We start from the raw sequence: 15017 nt of genomic DNA, 5'->3' as shown, positions 1-15017 counted from the left end.
CAAGTCCTACTCTGGCTTTGACTATGACCCAATAGCAATCAATGGTATCCAAGTGTCATAATTTGGCTTGTAGTTGGGGTGTAATTCACATCCCTTACTTGCACTAAATAGCATTCACTTGAGCAGTTTCAGTGACAGGATTGCAGAATCAGGCCCCTAAGGATACTTGGGAATTAAAGGAATTCTATAACTGTAAGGTATTCTTATGATTACTACTCTGGAGAATGCAGAGTTATTGAAGACGGCAAAATAAATTACAGAGTTAAATGTATAAGTAAACCAGGAAACAACTGATGTTTTTTGCATAGTAGTAATCTTCATAATCACTTCATTTGCAGTTATTTTATTTTAAACTTTAGGCAGAATTTTGAAGCATAACTCAGTGGAGATTTTTGCTGTAATCTATAGAGTTTAATGAAAGCTAATTGGAGGACAAATTCTAATCTAATTAAAATGTGACCGCATAAAGCAGAAAGGATAAATGAGGGGAAATGTTCTATAGGGCATAGTTTTCAAACAATGATTATTCTGAATACTAAGTCAGATGAAGCTTTTGTACATGATGATCGTGGATGTTGCCAGCAATAAAACAACCTTGAGATATTTTAAATGAAAGTTTTAATATATTTTGTTTTAAAAGTGGACACTTAAATCACAACTGTGTAAGGGCTTTAAAAAAGCGACACACACATTCTCATCTAAAAACATAACAAGTAAGTTAGCCAAAGGTATACATTCCATCTAAGTTCTCATGATCAGCAGATGCAAATGTTCGCAGTGTGCAGAAGAGTTATGAGCCCTAATGAGATTTCAATACTGAGCAAACAATAAAAATTTATGCATTGCATAGTTTTAGTGGCCTTTGGCTTCATGGATAGTGTTACACCCTTTCAACAGCTTTGGTAATATAATATCCATCTGCTTTGGAAGTAAGAAAAATTTTAGGGGTGAACTGAAATTGTGAAAAATAATTTGATTAATTACTTTGTCAGGTTCCTGCATTTCCATGGTATAATTGCCTATAGTAATCGTAACTCTTGTGCAGATACATAGGTTCTAGTTATGTTCTGACACAAGCTTTGAAAGATTCAGGTGAAAGATAGGTTTTCCAGCATTTGAGACAGACTATTTCCTGTTCTATACGTATCCAGAGCACTCCCAAACAAACCCCCTAGCAAGAACATTCCTGTCACAGTCCGGTAAAGGAGAGAGTTGAAAAGCTGCACTTTCGCTATGAACTGTCATGTGTTACAATAAAAGAGGTTGAATACATACACAAAAAGAAACACACAATAGTCATTAAAATAAATGTAAGCAGTGGGGGATGGGGATACCCTAGAATCAGTGAATTAAACTGATACTGTTTGAAAATAAGCTTGACCATCTCAAACTTCAAATCCTTTTTTGGTTTAGTTTTTAATAATTCAGAACCTTCAGCTTAATGGTTTCCTGCATTACACTGTATAAATATTAAAAAGTTTGCATGGGATTAATAACAGATTCTCTGCATACGTGTCACAGCACACATCTGCAGCAAATCTGCTAGCATATTTCTTATACTAGTTTTACTTTGGGGCCATAAAGTAATTCTTGTTTTGTGAATGAGAATAAACCTATTATGCACTAGGTTAGCTACACCCAGTTTCTACTCTTCAGGGGGAAAAAGCTGCTTATTTGATATGGCGTCTCAAATTTCAGTGTTCTGAAGTGAGTTTAAGCCTCTGATAGATTTGCTTGAGCAAGCTGTTGGATATTGCCTTCACTATTTCTTGATTTTACTTATCCCAGAGAGTACTGACAAACTTCTGGGCAGCAGCAAACTAAGGGAGCTTAATTATAAAGTGTAATGTTTTACTGCTAAATTCGTTAATGAGGCAACATGCAAAAACTGAAATATTTACCCATGTTTTCTCTTAAAATAGTATCAAATGTTTTTTATTCTTTTTAAAAGAAGCAGCTTTCAGTGATGCAGTTTTGCAGCTCACAAAAGCCCTTTCTCCCATCCACAAATAGCTAGCTTTCTCTTTGCCTCAAGGGAATTGTGCATAGCTCAAGTAAAGTTTAAAAAAAATAAGAGATCGTTTCCCAGTTTTAATTCAAACACGATGCATATACACACACTTTCTCTCTCTCTCAAAAGGAAGATCCAGAAGTGTTACACCGACCTGCCCTCTGAAAGTTCTATTGACCTGAAGTTTACTAAACAAATAAATGAGGAAAGCAACATCTGTTTCACATCCCTGGCACAAGTTCTGACCTTGAGATGTAAAGCCTGACTCAATCTTGAGGTGGTGTAACTCCACTGAGTTACTGTTGATTTACAACGGTGTAACACTGAGCAGAATCAGGCCCTAAAATGGATTTAAAACATAATGTGAGACTTTGTATGTTTATATTCTTTAAAAGATATAGGACCTGATCCAAAGCCCATTGACTTCAGTGGCCTATGGATCAAACCCTCAGCCTCCATAAGCTATTTAATTTTTTTCTTATTGGTATACATGCTTTTCTTTCTCTTGGAGTATTATTTTTCATAAAGTTAAATTTCTGTCCAATAGGTTTTTGTTGTGTATGACAGCTTTCATAGAAACTGGCTCTAAAACAATGTTTTGCAATTAAACCATGCATTTAGATCTACTGATGAAAAGTGCTATGCAAGAGCTAGGTAGTATTATTATTTATTATTTATGAAGTGAAATATAATAGCAAAGAGAGAGAGAAACTAAAAGGGAGAAAAGATGTTGTTAGGTTGTGATTTGAAAAGAGTCAAGGAAGTAGTAAGCTACAGGAAGGCTTTTCCAAAAGGCAGGAGCTGCACAGAAGAAGACTCTTGCACCCCAAAGTGACATGTTTGTGTGAAGTGGCTTTAAAAAGGCAGTTCTATCCATTTGTGATTTTTTTCATCTCTGTTAGTGAGAGACAAAATTGGGCCATTTCATCCCTGGCGTAACTGCACTTACTTCAATGGAGTTACATTAGATTTAATTATATGTTTATTTCCGATATTTTATTCAACCACTAGATGTCTCTGTATGCTATATATAGTTCCAGAGAGGATGAAGCCCCTGGTAAACAAGGGAGACAAAACTGGAACTTAAACTGTGTGGAAATCTATTTCTTTTGCGTCTGTAGTTGTAACTGTGTTCTTTAATAAGCATCTATTGTTTAAAGAGAACTCTGATTCGATACATTGTCATATCAGAGAAAAACCTACAGAGATTGAACGTTCCTGATTTTAAAAAAAAAAAAGCCCATTTGTTTCTCTACAGCTGTTTAAGACAGACTGTGATTTCATATGTCATGAAACTAGAGCCAAAATATATTCATCGTTGCTAGGTGGGTACATCAGGCAGTCATTGGAATTTGAAATGGGCACCTCTTTCATTGTTTTCAGCATAGAAGTAATACATACAATATAATATCACGACAAGTGATTTTTTCAATTAAGTGACTGTTGACGATTTAGTGTTTAATTCTCTCCTTCATAACCCAGCGCGCAGCGCTGTCTGTCTAAGAAAGCCAGCAGCTGTACATGAACAAGTACAATAACGGATTTACCAGCACTGTAAAAAACTGGGTATCAGATGTCAAGTTGAGTGGATTTTTTTTTTTTAAACAATCAGCTGAGGAGTGGGCCTGGGTGCAGAAATCTATTTCATGATTCTGTTTATCAGTCAGTCCTCTGACGGACCGAGGGAGCTGCACCTGTGACCAGTTTTTTGTAGAGCTCTCTGAAGAAAAATGCAAAAGTAATCAGCACATGTTTGCCTTTCATTTATCTCTGTCATCTGGGAATAAGATACAGATAGTATCAGGAGCAATGAAAGGTACATTCTGATATTATTTTCAGTTTTTTGTCTAGACAGAGAGGAGCAACCACTTGTATCTCTGGAACACATACCAAAATAAAAAAAAAAAAAAGCCTACATTCTAGGCTGAAGGCCAGAGGGGGTAGTAAGCTGTCTATATTTAAAAAAAAGAAAAAAAAAAGTTAAAAACCACCAGCTACTCATCAGGTGATTGGAGACTGTGGTTGTAAAAATGTGCTGCAGGCAGAAGTTCTGAAAAATCCCAGAAAGTGTTGAAAACATCTCTAAACAAGGTATTTTTCTCCTGCACCTTTCTTGCTAAAGGTCCCAATAGCTGCCAAGAAAAGGAGTGAGAATGTTAGCTGCCAAATAAAAAATTTATGACCGTGTTTGGCAAAGGACTGTATTGCTGCTTGTTTTATACATTTCCACAAGACTCTTGTGGGGCTGTTGGGCACATACAACTCGCTGATCACTGTGCTTTATCTGTGCTGTAATAAAGAAAAATCAACTCAAATGAAGTAGAATTAAACAATATGACTTTTTTTCATTGAATAATCCCCTATAAATGTTTACTATGGCAAGAATATCATTTAATATAATACAACATTCCCCATAGAAAAATGTTTTTTAAAACCTTTATCTGACCATTACTTGTTAATTGAGTAATTTTCTTAGTAAAAATATGTGAATCTTTCAGTTAAAAATGTATTGCTTTTGCAATTGTGCTTGTTATACATTGGAGTCTGGGCCAATAAACTGCCTGTTAAACTATAAAGGGGCCCATTCACTAAAGCTTGTGAATGCCATTTATGTTTGAAAAACAAGGAAAAGAATATGCTGGAATTTCATTGCTCACTAATATCAATTAGGGTTTTGGACTGTGTCATTAAATTAAAGTTGTGGGAGAAAAATATTTCAGTGTATTCAGTGGAAAAAATATTTTTAATTAGGGCTGTCAAGCAATTAAAAAAATGAATCTCGATTAACCGCGCGATTAAAAAAATAATCGCAATTAATTGCGCTGTTAAACAATAATAGAATACTGTACCATTTATTTAAATATTTTTGGGTGTTTTCTACATTTTCAAATGTATTGATTTCATTTACAACACAGTATACAAAGTGCACGGTGCTGACTCCATATTTATTTTTTATTTAATATATTTGCACTGTAAAAAACAAAATAGTATTTTCAATTCACCTAATACGAGTACTGTGGTGCAATCTCTTTATCATGAAAGTTGAACTTACAAATGTAGAATTATGTACAAAAAAAATAACTGCATTCAAAAACAAAACAATATAAAACTTTAGAGCCTACAAGTCCATTCAGTCCTACTTCTTGTTCAGCCAATCGCTCAGACAAACAAGTTTGGTTACAATTTGCAGGAGATAATACTGCCCATTTCTTGTTTACAATGTCACCTCAAAGTGAGAACAGGCATTCGCATGGCATTGTTGTAGCCGACATTGCAAGATATTTATGTGCCAGATGCTGTAAAGATTCCTATGTCCTTTCATGCTTCAGCCACCATTCCAGAGGACATGTGTCCATGCTGATGATGGGTTCTGTTCGACAAAAAGCCAAAGCAGAGTGGATCTATATATGTCCATTTTCATTATCTGAGTCAGATGCCACCAGCAGAAGGTTGATTTTCTTTTTAGGTGGTTTGGGTTCTGTAGTTTCTGCATTGGAGTGTTACTCTTTTAAGACTTCCGAAAGCATGCTCCACACCTTGTCCCTCTCAGGTTTTGAATGGCACTTCAGATTCTTAAACCTTGGGTCGAGTGCTTTAGCTATTTTTAGAAATCTCACATGGGTACTTTCTTTGCATTTTGTCAAATCTGCGGTGAAAGTGTTCTTTAAAAGAACATGTGCTGGGTCATCATCTGAGACTGCTATAACATGAAATATATGAGAGAATGCAGGTAAAACAGAGCAGGAGACATACAATTCTCCCCCAAGAAGTTCAGTCACAAATTTAACTAACGCATTATTTTTTTAATGAGCATCGTCAGCATGGAAGCATGTCCTTTGGAATGGTGGCCAAAGCATGAAGGGACATATGAATGTTAGCATATTTGGCACATAAATACCTTGCTACAGAAGTGCCATGTGAATGCCTATTCTGACTTTCAGGTGACATTGTAAATAACAAACAGACAGCAGTATCTCCTGTAAATGTAAACAAACTTGTTTGTCTTAGCGATTGGCTGAACAAGAAGTAGGACTGAGTGGACTTGTAGGCTCTGAAGTTTTACATTTGGTTTGTTTTTGAGTGCAGTTATGTAACCAAAAAAAAATCTACATTTGTAAGTTACACTTTCACGATAAAGAGACTTCACTACAGCACTTGTATGAGGTGAATTGAAAAATGCTATTTCTTTTGTTTATCATTTTTACAGTGCAAATGTTTGTAATAAAAATAATAATATAAAGTGAGCACTGTGCACTTTGTATTCTGTGTTGTAATAGAAATCAATATATTTGAAAATGTAGAAAAACATCCACAAATGTTTAACAAATTTCAATTGGTATTCTATTAACAGTGCGATTAATCATGATTAATTTTTTTAAGTGCGATTAATTTTTTTGTTAATCACATGAGTTAACTGCGATTAATTGACAGCACTATTTTTAATACGTTAGCACATTGACAGTAATATTAAGTTGGCTGATGGTGAAGTAAAACCCTTAAAAAGTACTTTGCCTGTATGAAGAAACAAAATTATCTGTCCCTGTCTTTTCAAAACAGTTATCAGATTATGCTCCCAACTGATAATTAGTGCTGCTTAACACAGATCTTGTCATTCTGTTGTCTCAAAACTATAGATTGTTTATGCTTTCTCATTACCATGTATTTATGGAGGCATGAGGCTTGGAACACAAGGACTGCTCTTTTCATGTGCCCCATAGGTGGCAGTATACCTCAGGGGTGGGGCCAAGATCTCTCCTACCGCCCATGCAGGTCGAGTAGGCTGCCTCCTTTGAATGGATTGGGCAGTGGTAACCCTGCCTTTGGTGCTCCTTGAGCTCCCCCTGGGGCAGCACAGTTCCACACCACACTAACACAGACCCATGTCTTCAAGGCACAGTTGAACCCCATACCATAGCAATTATTCAATAGCAGCCAACAGTACTACAAATGCTATGTGCCTATATGTTTATATACTTCATGGTGTTTGATGTAAAGTACTAAAGACAGCCCAACATTAAGAGGATTATTTCAGACAGCATTAGGAGTTAATTTACAGAAGATTAGCTCTAAATCAGGCAGATATCATAAGCAAATTATCATCCATATGAGAGATGCAGAGTCAAAATGTGTGGTAAGGAATGGGGGTTAGCATCTCCTAGAACACTGAGCAGTCTGGTAGATTCTTTGTTAGTTTCCTTTCTTAAGGTGTTACATTATTTCTCTATACACACTCCTTATTGATGTTGTTTATTGGCAATGTAACAGTTTAACTCCATGTACCTCTCATCTGATTAATATTATATACTTCGTGTTGTCCTTCCATTGAGTAGTGTTTTGTTTGACCCTACAAATGATATCTCCATGGTGTGTGATCGTTCTAAATCGGTAGTATACATCTTGACTTCAGTATGACATACTTAATCCTTTATTTTTTTTCTGTTAAAGTGAGTTACATTTTAATGCCAAACTCATAAAAATTGAATGAATAAAATGGCAGATATTAGAATTGAGATTACAACTGCTTAAAAAATTGGTTCCGTAACGTTTAAGCTTATACATTTCAAATTTGTTTTTTATCCGCAGCAGGGATGGTTATTTTGTACTCACAAGCAAATTCTGTCCTTCAGACTGCAGTCCAGCAGGCATGAACAACAAACCAATCCCAATCTGCTCACCCAGTTTCCACTTGAAAATTAGTTGAAGAGATTGTAAAATGGACTGGACCACATGCCTAAATCTTTTTGAGTTGCACTTGAGATTCTGAAAGTTTTGAAGTTTCAGGAATGGGTTGCTCTAACTTCTGAAATGTGTGTGTTTTACTCTCTGAAAGGCATTCAACTGATTAGTCTTCAGTGTGACTCTGAACATATTTTTTTAATGGGGAAGGAAGTCTGGACAGAGTTCTGCATTTTATTCCTTTCCTGATGGACCAAATACCTTTAGGCAGGGTTGGCCTGAGGTCATAAATGCCTCCCTGTGAACAATGAAAAAGGAACCTTCACACCCTCCACAAGATCATAAAAACTATGGAAAAGCCCAGTTTCCATTTAGGGGTCCCTCTGGTTGCAAGATCTGCAGGTGCTCTTGAACTTTGACTTCATCTGCTGTGGTTTCATGAAGTGCATGGGCACCTGGTATGGTTATTAAACTGAGGTGTCTGAGATCATAACAAAGTAGAGGCTTTTCTACTCCCCTAATAGAAATGCTGTAACATGCTGAAAAGAAAACACTCTAATAGTGGTGAGTATCTCCTGTCAACTAATTTGATAGTTCTCTATCAGGTAAACCATTTGTGAATACATCGATCCTTTTTATTTTTCACTGTTCTGTCTTAGCTATTCCCAGGATTTCTCTGAAACAGTTGAGCAAAAATTGATTTTTATTTGTTCCACTGGCCTTGTGGAAAATTAGCTTATGAACTGGTTTTTATAGGGAGACTCAAAGCACAGCACAGGTTGAAAAATAAGCCTATAGCAGTCAGAATCGTTGTCTGAAATGTCTTCAGACTGGAAGGCTGAATTTATTGCACAAAACAAGTCCTAGCAATGTGGAGGTGCTCAGTCCTGCTCATTATCACTGGAAAAGGGGAAACCAAAAAGCACAGTAAAAAATTAAATTTTAATAATGCTAGTGATATTTTCTAAATCCTTCCTGACAGAAAGATTCTCATTATTTTTATCTGTCTCAGAGTAGGCTCTTTTAATGCCATCTCACAAATGGCCTTAGCCATGATTGTTTTCTTTTCTTTTAAAGCATTTGGGGAAAAAAATGAATATATGCTTTTCTATCATTCAAGAAGTGCCATGAAGTGGTAACATTTTGGATAGCACATTTTCAGGAACAATTGCTGAGATGCCTTCAGGTTTTTACAAAAGAGGTCAACATTATTAAGACAATTGTAGTCAACTTCCCATATGAAAAGACACCCAGTCAAATGTAGTGTGAAAAGGGGGAAATACTATAAACTAAGTAATGCCCAATCTCCAATTTAATCACATCTAAAAGCTATAGATTAAAATTGAATCAAGTCAAAGGATATTACGTATTTTCTTTCTTGCTTCCTTCCACTTAATATATATTTCTAGACTAATCTTAATTGTTCTCAACTCTGGTATAGTACAAGTTTTCTTTTTTAAAACATGTATTTTCATTTTCTTGAATATGCATGGAATGTAAATGAAACCACACTTATAACAATAACCAGTACACAATCATATATGTTCTTGTCAGGCTTTTTAGCTGCATACAAGCTCCTGCTAGAGTAACAATTGCTTTATTTGTAAGTGTTTTTGTTCATTAACTGTTTGGAAACCAGGATTATATATACCCAGCAGTCTAGAAAACACCAATGTTTTAAAGGCATATCCATCCATCCATCCATCTTAGAGCTATTTCTAAGGTTCCTATCAAGATACCATCTAAGAAACATGGTAGTGTAGCTTGCAGGTACACTTTTGACATACTCTTGTTGGCACTTTGCCATACTGGCTTAAGAAAAAAAAAGTGTGAGACTAAAGGATATACACTTTTAAATGGAGTGCACCCCTCCATTTAAAAGTGTATATCCTTTAGTCTCACACTTTTTTAATAGACCCCTACCAGGACAGCTATTTAATTTTTAATAGCGTGGCCTTACAGTCAGTTACTCAAAACCCGTCTTCCTGAGAAACTTTTTCAGAGTCACATCTCCCACAGATTCTCTTGCATTAGTCCTTACTGCTCGCCGAGGCAGTGCCGGCTCCAACCAGGCTCTAACAATCATACCTCCGAGGGACTGGTTCCATGGCTTTTTCTCCCCGACACCAACTGGTGTGTGACCTTAATGCATTGCTGTTGAACAGCACAAGAGAGGAGTGCCCTCTTTCATTTGAGTTAATTTGATTTCATTTGCATCATGGCCTGGAATTTTTCAAAGTCAGTTTCCTTGGATTTAACATGTCTTTGTTGATGGTAGTTTTGTATTCTGAATTTTTAATCTGTGAAAGGTGATAAAGATGACCCAAACAAGGGGTTACGGGGAAGAGATTAATGGGATGCTGATCCTTTCACCTCCAGGTTGCCATGTTGCATAGAGTCTTCTCTAGCAGTGGCCAGAAGAGAAGTTGTTCCCTTCTGAGCACTGTATGGTCTGTGTAAAATGAGTTGTTCTCACTTCAGTTCCAGATGACCCTGGCCCAGAAACCCCCACTACCACTGCCATCCTGTTGACATAAACAGGCTATTTTGTTAATGATCTCAGCATGGAGTGAATGGACATGGAAACAATAGGGTTGAGGCACATTGGTGGAGCAGTGCGAAGAAGCAATGCTCTGTCTCAGCCAGTCGGTACATGTTGAACAGAGGAAGAGTATTCTCTATTCCAAAGGTTTATCAATCTGACACCTTTAACTTTTGCATGTTTTCAAAAACAGATGCATAAATGAAATCTCCTTCACTAACAGGAAAACTAGGGCTGTTCTAACTGCTTCCTTCATATCTGAGAGACAAGGTGGGTGAAGTAATATCTTGTATTGGACCGACTTGTTTTGGTGAAAGAAGAAGCTTTTAGACTACATGGAGCTCTTCAGGTCTTTGTAGTTGGCCCTTTGGCCTTTATATCTTCATTTATGCCACTCCATGTGCTCCAACTCACGTATCGAGCAACTGCCCTTTCTTCAAGTCACTCCCAATGTCTGTCTTCCCCAAGGCCATTCAGCAAAGCTCTCTTCTGGATATGTCCACTGAGTTTGCATGGTGACCCGGCATATTATCTGTGATTGCCCATGTCTGAATTATATTGTAAGGTCCTCGGGACAAAGATATTTATCTGCTGTACCAGGCAGTATCCCAGCAGTCAATGAATATTGGGTACTTAAAGTCTTACTGTCTGATTTGCATGCCCCAATGTTTGCATGTAGGAAGCATAGCTATTGGTCACCTTTAATTAGGTACCCAAAAACTTAATGGCAAAGTAGTCAACGTAGCCATATAAAATGTGTTCCAATATATGAAGAGGGGATCCTTCCATCCAGAAAACATATCGGATGCACTTCAAGTTAAATCTTAAATGCATGAATTATCATGAAATGCTGTGAGACAGGGCATAATTATATGCCCTGAGTTTGTCATCAGTCTATCTGTGTTCTTGAGGATACTGGTTTTTAAGGCTTTTCTTTCAAGATACAGCCCTGTGTTGTAATGAATGTGTGCTAGCTGATCCCCAAAGCTGTTTATATATATATTTTTTTAACTTGTAGCAGTGTCAGAGATGAACTTCTGCTGGAACTTTTTTGCGGTGTTTGTTTTGTAGTCTTCATTATTTCAGGTTAGGCACACACAATTCTTTATGTATCCAGAGTCTGCACTCGCTCATTTGTGTTCCATATTTTGTAATCCGTTACCCATGATTGCTAATTTTCATGACAATTGTTATTGTACCATCAGTGCTTAGTGGCAAGGCATCATTATTCAGTGCTGGTCAATCAGGCAGTAAGACATGTGGAAGACATCCGGCTGAACCCATATAGATTTCATGCACTCCCCTGCTAATGAATCCCGTTTTATAAAAAGGTTTAAACACAGTTGGCATCCTTCATGTAAGGTTTGCAATAGCTTATTTTGGAGCTGCTTTGTGTTTATACAGAGCGGATCTAAATATGTCACAAACAGAGTTAGAGCTATTGTGTGTGTGTTTGTGTAGCTATACAGGAGATAATTTTTTTAAATGTATAAAGCAATACAATTTGTGTCATGGTGGGACCATGGTGTACTGATGTGCAGAAGGCGGCAGTGTTTGGAAATGGATGGTAGGGCTTGTTCGCCAGACCAGCGGATATTGGGTGCATCTCAGAGGTGATCCTCTCGACCTCTAGGATGGAAAGCTGACTATGTCGTTCATCAACTCACAGAACAAAGTTGGCATTGGCTCCAAAGGGAGCCTCTAGGAGGCTTTTCGCTCAGAGGTTAGGCGTTGTGACCAAACACAGGGGAAAGGTCAGGCCTTTCAAAACAGAGGAGTGGGAAACTTGGCAGAAGTGGGCGCACTGTAAGTGTAAATATTTTAGCTTGGTTTGTTCAGCATGAGGTTCCTACCTTCCTGTAAACATCCCCCAGCAATTTACTGTCCCATTAAACTGTAGCTGATAATTTCTCTGTCATTTCAAACCCAAATGTTTGGAACTGGTCCCACTTCCACTTGATGGGACGTTTGTTGAACAAAAAGTAGAATCATTGCACGTACCACGTGTTCTTATAGTTTCAAATATGAATGAAACCACAGAAGTTAGCTCTTAACTCACTCAAATATGCAGATCTATAGCAATGAATTCAGCCCATGAGCTACATCAAGTAAATGGTTAATTCATCGAGTATAACAGCACTGTGATTCATAATGTAAACTTGAGGAATCCTTGATGTTTCAATCACACATTCCTCTTAATTTGGCCATGCATTCTTTTAAAACTACAGTGCGCTTACTTAATAAAATGCAGCATGCAAATGCACAAGTTTTTGCCTTCAGGCATTTTAGGCATGGATGTTTCAGTGGGTGTCTTCTTTCAAGTGTATATTCTTTCTTAAATTATTTACCCTGTAAACATGCTTTGCATTTTCAAAGGCGGCTCTGGGCTCCTCATTCAGTAGATTTAGTTGCGTGTAAGGTAATAGAGATAAAAGTTAGCATATCAATTTTGCCATGCTAATTTATTAGCCTTTTGGCTTTTTGGCAGCAGATGTTGAGCCCCATTTTTCCCCCTTTGGTAGTATTGTTCCCTCCCCCACCTTAAATTCCTTGCTGTGTTGCCTACAGCAATACCCACTGGCAGTGTCTGGCTGTGACAGTACAGTAGGCTCCTCTACAGATGGGTCCTGCCAATGCCAACCATTGTTCTACCACTGTGAGCTGGCATGACTACGTGGTATCACTCAAACCCCCCTTTCCACTTGATTTTTTCTTTACTCTGAAGGACTGCCCTTGCTTATTGACTCTGAAACGTGCTGACGCCCAGACGTTGTGTTCTCAGTCTGAGCCACAGTGACCGGATCCAGACTTCAGCATGTTCCCTGTTCTCTAACCCCTCCACAATGTTGTCCTGTTGCTGCAACACCTCTTCATCCATTTTCTGTGCAGCCCTGTCCTCCTGGTACTCTGCATTTGGTTGAATTTTGTTTGTGCATTTGAAAGTAAAACAGTTGAACCCAGCATTTAAAAAAATATATATAAAATGACTCTTTAACTGTAGACTTGGCTAGTAAAACTATATAATGCTTCAGTGGAGGAGTCTTTTGATAACATCCATCCTATTTGATGATTAAATTGTTCCTCTTAACTTTTTTTTTTTTTTTGCTGCACTGAGCAGAGTAATTCAGATTCCTAGAAATTGAACTTTGATATGTATTTCCTAGACTCACACTTAAACTGAACCTTTAATTATCAGATAGATACAGGTGGCTGCATGTATAGCTGAGTGTCCTTGTGAGGAGGATTTTAGAGACATGGGTGCAGATTAAGTAATCTTGCAATCAGGTGTGCAGCTGGAGAATCAGAAATAAGACTTTGGGAAGGATCATTTTATTTATTTATTTATTTATCTCAGCCTGAAATAATGAAACAAAATTAATTAGGCCAGATACAAGTAGATGATTTAAGCATTCAGTATGTTATGTATGCATTTGCCTAACTATGCGTTAGATTAAGCAAGTTTCACCCACAGTTAATCCTTTGTAAATTAGCATTATGGATGCCTTGGAGCCCTCGTCCCACAAATAAAATGGTTGTCAACCCAGCTGTACTGTATATTACTTAAGGCAGAATTTTTTAAGAGTTTTCATGCTTTTAATCTATTTCACTGCTGAGTTTCAATTTTGCTGAGTTTCTTTTCAGGACTGATGAGGGTGACTGAGTAAATACATATTCTGGTTTTCATGCATCCACTTGGGCAAATCGTTTGTTATCAGGTGTTTTGGAGAGAATGTCACACCGCCATAAAGGGAAGCTGTGCGTTCAGGTGTTACATTGAACTGCAAACCAGGGAGAACCTTAATTAGCTTTATTTTGTTAGACTGTTACATGTTTTTTTAAGAGTGAGAATCCCCCCTCTCCCCTGCCCCACCATCCCTTTGGCAGAGTAAATATTGCCTGTTAAATTTGAATTAGCTGTCATTGCAAAAGAATTAATGCTGTGTTTGAGCCTTTCTAGTGAGGAAGGGAAAAATAAACAAGACAGATCTTCGTTCAGCTTTAAGTGATAAATGAGGACAAAGCAGGCCATTCATCTCCTGCTAGGAAAGTGGACACAAGCAGTAAAGCAGTTTTGCGGAAGATGTGTCAGCAAATGTGATCATTTTGTAACCTGTCAGGAGGATAGAGAGCTAGTCCTTTTAGAGTGTCACAGGGGAGTGTGTTTGTCTGATGTGACAGTTTTCATCCATGCATTTGCTTTTTTTTTTTTTTTAAAGTGGGGGTGAGTAAGGAGGGAGCTGAAGTTGATTAAACTTGCATCCTTATATATTTATACATTTCAGTACATACTCTATGTATATCCACTCAGGCTCAAACAAAAACCATTTAGCAAGGAAAACTCCCTCTACTCTCTGGACTCTCCTCTTACCTATCACATTTTTACTTTAACAAACTGCATTGCCACCCCCTTTGAAATTTGGGCACCAGAGTGAGTTTAACATATCGCAAAGCATGCTGTACCTCTTCTTAGTGCATGTTTCTTCTTTGGCTGGCTGGACATTTATTTTCTTTTTGCAGTTGTTGACCCAGCAAAAGAAACTAAAATGAACAGGGTGGTTGGGGTTTTTCCTCCTTCACTATTTATAGCCCATTCAGATGATGTGTTACATCCAAGTATGTTTTGCAAAAGTTCCTGCTGCGTGAGGGGCTTCTGGAAATATTGTGCTTCCGTAGAAAGGGGAAACAATATTGTGAAATATTTAAAATCCAAGCCTTATGCCAGATGGATCCAAATTATAGTCTCCATTGTTAAATTTACAAATATATGTATATTTGTGTGTATTATGT

General features: G+C 37.4%; 1 protein-coding gene across 6 annotated transcripts in view; it reads left to right on the top strand.

Moving 5' to 3' along the window:
* The window catches only part of VTI1A (vesicle transport through interaction with t-SNAREs 1A), a 352051-nt gene that overhangs the window by 328721 nt on the left and 8313 nt on the right, over positions 1–15017 (top strand). The gene's annotated exons all lie outside the window — the stretch shown is intronic.

This window comes from Lepidochelys kempii, chromosome 7 (assembly GCF_965140265.1).
Source record: "Lepidochelys kempii isolate rLepKem1 chromosome 7, rLepKem1.hap2, whole genome shotgun sequence".
Classification (NCBI taxonomy): domain Eukaryota; kingdom Metazoa; phylum Chordata; order Testudines; family Cheloniidae; genus Lepidochelys; species Lepidochelys kempii.
This window is presented reverse-complemented; position numbering and strand designations above follow the sequence as displayed.